The sequence below is a fragment of the Astyanax mexicanus genome, chromosome 21 (genome assembly GCF_023375975.1).
Source record: "Astyanax mexicanus isolate ESR-SI-001 chromosome 21, AstMex3_surface, whole genome shotgun sequence".
Lineage (NCBI taxonomy): Eukaryota > Metazoa > Chordata > Actinopteri > Characiformes > Acestrorhamphidae > Astyanax > Astyanax mexicanus.
The window spans coordinates 20,209,337-20,215,453 of NC_064428.1; the positions used below are offsets into that span (position 1 = coordinate 20,209,337).

A 6,117-nucleotide genomic window follows, 5' to 3' on the forward strand; every position below is an offset into this window, starting at 1 on the left:
AGGCAGTTGCTAACGTTTTCCAGGTGGTTGCTAGGCAGTTGCTAAGTGGTTGCTAGGCAGTTGCTAACGTTTTCCAAGTGGTTGCTAGGCAGTTGCTAAGTGGTTGCTAGGCAGTTGCTAACGTTTTCCAGGTGGTTGCTAAGTGGTTGCTAGGCAGTTGCTAACATTTTCCACGTGGTTGCTAGGCAGTTGCTAACGTTTTCCAGGTGGTTGCTAAGTGGTTGCTAGGTAGTTGCTAACGTATTCCAGGTGGTTGCTAGGCAGTTGCTAAGTGGTTGCTAGGCAGTTGCTAACGTTTTCCAGGTGGTTGCTAGGCAGTTGCTAAGTGGTTGCTAGGCAGTTGCTAACGTTTTCCAAGTGGTTGCTAGGCAGTTGCTAAGTGGTTGCTAGGCAGTTGCTAACGTTTTCCAGGTGGTTGCTAAGTGGTTGCTAGGCAGTCGCTAACATTTTCCACGTGGTTGCTAGGCAGTTGCTAACGTTTTCCAGGTGGTTGCTAAGTGGTTGCTAGGTAGTTGCTAACGTATTCCAGGTGGTTGCTAGGCAGTTGCTAAGTGGTTGCTAGGCAGTTGCTAACGTTTTCCAGGTGGTTGCTCAGTGGTTGCTAGGCAGTTGCTAACGTTTTCCAGGTGGTTGCTAAGTGGTTGCTTGGCAGTTGCTAACGTATTCCAGGCGGTTGCTAGGCAGTTGCTAAGTGGTTGCTAGGCAGTTGCTAACGTTTTCCAAGTGGTTGCTAGGCAGATGCTAAGTGGTTGCTAGGCAGTTGCTAACGTTTTCCAGGTGGTTGCTAAGGTGTTGCTAAGTGGTTGCTAGGCAGTTGCTAACGTTTTCCAGGTGGTTGCTAAGGTGGTTGCTAAGCAGTTATTAGGTGGTTGCTAAGCCCTGGCTGGGGTGCCGGGGTGTCCAAACTTTTGACTGATAGCTGCTCCATACAGCAGCTCCTCCATACACTCACAGTACTGGAGGAGCAGGGGAGAGAAGGGGTTCCGTGCGCAGAGCTGCTCGTGTGTGAGATGGAACTCTGGGCCCCCCATTCATTTCTATGGGAAAACTTCGTACGACATTTGTACGAAAACCGTACGACGTATCGTCGAAACGTTAAAATTTTCGGAAAGAACGCGGTATGTTCTATAGACCGTCCGATTTTTGTCTTTGTATGTCAAAAATTGTTACCTACACAAACGTTCAAAGTTGTCCCCCATTCATTTCCTATGGGAAAAAAAAGCGTACGTTTACGAAGTTTTTACGAAAACCGTACGATGTATCGCTTAAAAAAGCACAAGCAACCTAATCGGGTATAGGTCCTACGATACTGCAAAATTTCGTGATTCTACGTCAAAAGCCCTAGGAGGAGATGCGTATAGAAATTTGAGCGCGGAATAATAATAATAATAATAACTAGAAAAGGTAAAGTTCGTGAACGAACTTTAAGTTGGCTTGGAAAAGAACGCTAATAACGTTAAAAAGTTAAAATGGTTGCTAAACGCTAAATGCCAAAAACACGGAAATCTAAAAATGTTTGGTTAAACGTTGAAATCTAAAAATGTTTGGTTAAACGCTGAAAACTAAAAATGTTTGGTTAAACCCTGAAATCTAAAAACATTTGGATAAATGCTAAAATCTTGAAAGTGGTTGCTAGGCAGTTGCTAACGTCTTACAGGTGGTTGCTAAGCTGTTGCTAAGCGGTTGCTAGTTATTTGCTAATGTATTACACATGGTTGCTAAGTGGTTGCAAGGCGGTTGCTAAACAGTTGCTTACGTTTTCCAGGTGGTGGCTAAAATGTAGCTAACTGGTTGCTAGGCAGTTGCTAAGTGGTTGCTAGGCAGTTGCTAACGTTTTCCAGGTGGTTGCTAAGTGGTTCCTAGGCAGTTGCTAATGTTTTCCAGGTGGTTGCTAAGTGGTTGCTAGGCAGTTGCTAACATATTCCAGGTGGTTGCTAGGCAGTTGCTAAGTGGTTGCTAGGCAGTTGCTAACGTTTTCCAAGTGGTTGCTAGGCAGTTGCTTAGTGGTTGCTAGGCAGTTGCTAACGTTTTCCAGGTGGTTGCTAAGTGGTTGCTAGGCAGTTGCTAACATATTCCAGGTGGTTGCTAGGCAGTTGCTAAGTGGTTGCTAGGCAGTTGCTAACGTTTTCCAGGTGGTTGCTAAGTGGTTGCTAGGCAGTTGCTAACGTATTCCAGGTGGTTGCTAGGCAGTTGCTAAGTGGTTGCTAGGCAGTTGCTTACGTTTTCCAGGTGGTTGCTAAGTGGTTGGTAGGCAGTTGTTAACGTTTTCCAGGTGGTTGCTAAGTGGTTGCTAGGCAGTTGCTAACGTTTTCCAGGTGGTTGCTAGGCAGTTGCTAAGTGGTTGCTAGGCAGTTGCTAACGTTTTCGAAGTGGTTGCTAGGCAGTTGATAAGTGGTTGCTAGGCAGTTGCTAACATTTTCCAGGTGGTTGCTAAGTGGTTGCTAGGCAGTTGCTAACGTTTTCCAAGTGGTTGCTAGGCAGTTGCTAAGTGGTTGCTAGGCAGTTGCTAACGTTTTCCAGGTGGTTGCTAAGTGGTTGCTAGGCAGTTGCTAACGTTTTCCAGGTGGTTGCTAGGCAGTTGCTAAGTGGTTGCTAGGCAGTTGCTAACGTTTTCCAAGTGGTTGCTAGGCAGTTGCTAACTGGTTGCTAGGCAGTTGCTAACGTTTTCCAGGTGGTTGCTAGGCAGTTGCTAACATTTTCCAGGTGGTTGCTAAGTGGTTGCTAGGCAGTTGCTAACATATTCCAGGTGGTTGCTAGGCAGTTGCTAAGTGGTTGCTAGGCAGTTGCTAACGTTTTCCAGGTGGTTGCTAAGTGGTTGCTAGGCAGTTGCTAACGTATTCCAGGTGGTTGCTAGGCAGTTGCTAAGTGGTTGCTAGGCAGTTGCTAACGTTTTCCAGGTGGTTGCTAAGTGGTTGGTAGGCAGTTGTTAACGTTTTCCAGGTGGTTGCTAAGTGGTTGCTAGGCAGTTGCTAACGTTTTCCAGGTGGTTGCTAGGCAGTTGCTAAGTGGTTGCTAGGCAGTTGCTAACGTTTTCCAAGTGGTTGCTAGGCAGTTGATAAGTGGTTGCTAGGCAGTTGCTAACATTTTCCAGGTGGTTGCTAAGTGGTTGCTAGGTAGTTGCTAACATATTCCAGGTGGTTGCTAGGCAGCTGCTAAGTGGTTGCTAGGCAGTTGCTAACGTTTTCCAGGTGGTTGCTAAGTGGTTGCTAGGCAGTTGCTAACGTTTTCCAGGTGGTTGCTAGGCAGTTGCTAAGTGGTTGCTAGGCAGTTGCTAACGTTTTCCAAGTGGTTGCTAGGCAGTTGCTAACTGGTTGCTAGGCAGTTGCTAACGTTTTCCAGGTGGTTGCTAAGTGGTTGCTAGGCAGTTGCTAACGTTTTCCAGGAGGTTGCTAGGCAGTTGCTAACGTTTTCCAGGTGGTTGCTAAGTGGTTGCTAGGCAGTTGCTAACGTATTCCAGGTGGTTGCTAGGCAGTTGCTAAGTGGTTGCTAGGCAGTTGCTAACGTTTTCCAGGTGGTTGCTAAGTGGTTGCTATGCAGTTGCTAACGTATTCCAGGTGGTTGCTAGGCAGTTGCTAAGTGGTTGCTAGGCAGTTGCTAACGTTTTCCAGGTGGTTGCTAAGTGGTTGGTAGGCAGTTGTTAACGTTTTCCAGGTGGTTGCTAAGTGGTTGCTAGGCAGTTGCTAACGTTTTCCAGGTGGTTGCTAGGCAGTTGCTAAGTGGTTGCTAGGCAGTTGCTAACGTTTTCCAGGTGGTTGCTCAGTGGTTGCTAGGCAGTTGCTAACGTTTTCCAGGTGGTTGCTAAGTGGTTGCTAGGCAGTTGCTAACGTATTCCAGGTGGTTGCTAGGCAGTTGCTAAGTGGTTGCTAGGCAGTTGCTAACGTTTTCCAAGTGGTTGCTAGGCAGTTGCTAAGTGGTTGCTAGGCAGTTGCTAACGTTTTCCAGGTGGTTGCTAAGTGGTTGCTAGGCAGTTGCTAACGTTTTCCAGGTGGTTGCTAGGCAGTTGCTAACGTTTTCCAAGTGGTTGCTAGGCAGTTGCTAAGTGGTTGCTAGGCAGTTGCTAACGTTTTCCAGGTGGTTGCTAAGTGGTTGCTAGGCAGTTGCTAACATTTTCCAGGTGGTTGCTAGGCAGTTGCTAAGTTGTTGCTAGGCAGTTGCTAACGTTTTCCAGGTGGTTGCTAAGTGGTTGCTAGGCAGTTGCTAACGTATTCCAGGTGGTTGCTAGGCAGTTGCTAAGTGGTTGCTAGGCAGTTGCTAACGTTTTCCAGGTGGTTGCTAAGGTGTTGCTAAGTGGTTGCTAGGCAGTTGCTAACGTTTTCCAGGTGGTTGCTAAGGTGGTTGCTAAGCAGTTATTAGGTGGTTGCTAAGCCCTGGCTGGGGTGCCGGGGTGTCCAAACTTTTGACTGATAGCTGCTCCATACAGCAGCTCCTCCATACACTCACAGTACTGGAGGAGCAGGGGAGAGAAGGGGTTCCGTGCGCAGAGCTGCTCGTGTGCGAGATGGAACTCTGGGCCCCCCATTCATTTCTATGGGAAAACTTCGTACGACAATTGTACGAAAACCGTACGTCGTATCGTTTCGTAAAGTATATTTTCGGAAAGAACGAGGTAAGTTTTATAGACCAGCCGAATTACGTCTTCATATCTCAAAAATTGTGACGTTCACGGCCGTTCAAAATTCTCCCCCATTCATTCCTATGGGAAAAAAACGCTCACGTTTACGAAGTTTTTACGAAAACCGTACGATATATCGCTCCAAAAAGCACAAGCAACCTAATCGGGTATAGGTCCGACGATCCTGTAAAATTTCGTGGTTCTACGTCAAAAGCCCTAGGAGGAGATAGTGATTAAATTTTGCGAATAGAATAATAATAATAATAATAATAATAATAAGAATAAGATTACGAAGAACAGTAAGTTGGCTTTTCCAAGCCAACTTAACTAGAAAAGGTAAAGTTCGTGAACGAACTTTAAGTTGGCTTGGAAAAGAACGCTAATAACGTTAAAAAGTTAAAATGGTTGCTAAACGCTAAATGCCAAAAACACGGAAATCTAAAAATGTTTGGTTAAACGTTGAAATCTAAAAATGTTTGGTTAAACGCTGAAAACTAAAAATGTTTGGTTAAACCCTGAAATCTAAAAACATTTGGATAAATGCTAAAATCTTGAAAGTGGTTGCTAGGCAGTTGCTAACGTCTTACAGGTGGTTGCTAAGCTGTTGCTAAGCGGTTGCTAGTTATTTGCTAATGTATTACACATGGTTGCTAAGTGGTTGCAAGGCGGTTGCTAAACAGTTGCTTACGTTTTCCAGGTGGTGGCTAAAATGTAGCTAACTGGTTGCTAGGCAGTTGCTAAGTGGTTGCTAGGCAGTTGCTAACGTTTTCCAGGTGGTTGCTAAGTGGTTCCTAGGCAGTTGCTAATGTTTTCCAAGTGGTTGCTAAGTGGTTGCTAGGCAGTTGCTAACATATTCCAGGTGGTTGCTAGGCAGTTGCTAAGTGGTTGCTAGGCAGTTGCTAACGTTTTCCAAGTGGTTGCTAGGCAGTTGCTAAGTGGTTGCTAGGCAGTTGCTAACGTTTTCCAGGTGGTTGCTAAGTGGTTGCTAGGCAGTTGCTAACATATTCCAGGTGGTTGCTAGGCAGTTGCTAAGCGGTTGCTAGTTATTTGCTAATGTATTACACATGGTTGCTAAGTGGTTGCAAGGCGGTTGCTAAACAGTTGCTTACGTTTTCCAGGTGGTGGCTAAAATGTAGCTAACTGGTTGCTAGGCAGTTGCTAAGTGGTTGCTAGGCAGTTGCTAACGTTTTCCAGGTGGTTGCTAAGTGGTTCCTAGGCAGTTGCTAATGTTTTCCAAGTGGTTGCTAAGTGGTTGCTAGGCAGTTGCTAACATATTCCAGGTGGTTGCTAGGCAGTTGCTAAGTGGTTGCTAGGCAGTTGCTAACGTTTTCCAAGTGGTTGCTAGGCAGTTGCTAAGTGGTTGCTAGGCAGTTGCTAACGTTTTCCAGGTGGTTGCTAAGTGGTTGCTAGGCAGTTGCTAACATATTCCAGGTGGTTGCTAGGCAGTTGCTAAGTGGTTGCTAGGCAGTTGCTAACGTTTTCCAGGTGGTTGCTAAGGGGTTGCT

General features: G+C 45.9%; 1 long non-coding RNA gene across 2 annotated transcripts; it reads left to right on the plus strand.

Moving 5' to 3' along the window:
• Positions 1-468: 468 nt before the first annotated feature.
• LOC125785883 (uncharacterized) lies at positions 469-3,829 on the plus strand. 2 transcript variants are annotated; one of them, XR_007428193.1, is made up of 3 exons: positions 469-777; positions 2,133-2,175; positions 3,695-3,829. It is a non-coding gene; the product is annotated as an uncharacterized LOC125785883 (long non-coding RNA). The 2 variants fall into 2 exon arrangements; XR_007428194.1 differs by lacking the exon at positions 2,133-2,175 and adding an exon at positions 2,801-2,843.
• Positions 3,830-6,117: the final 2,288 nt, after the last annotated feature.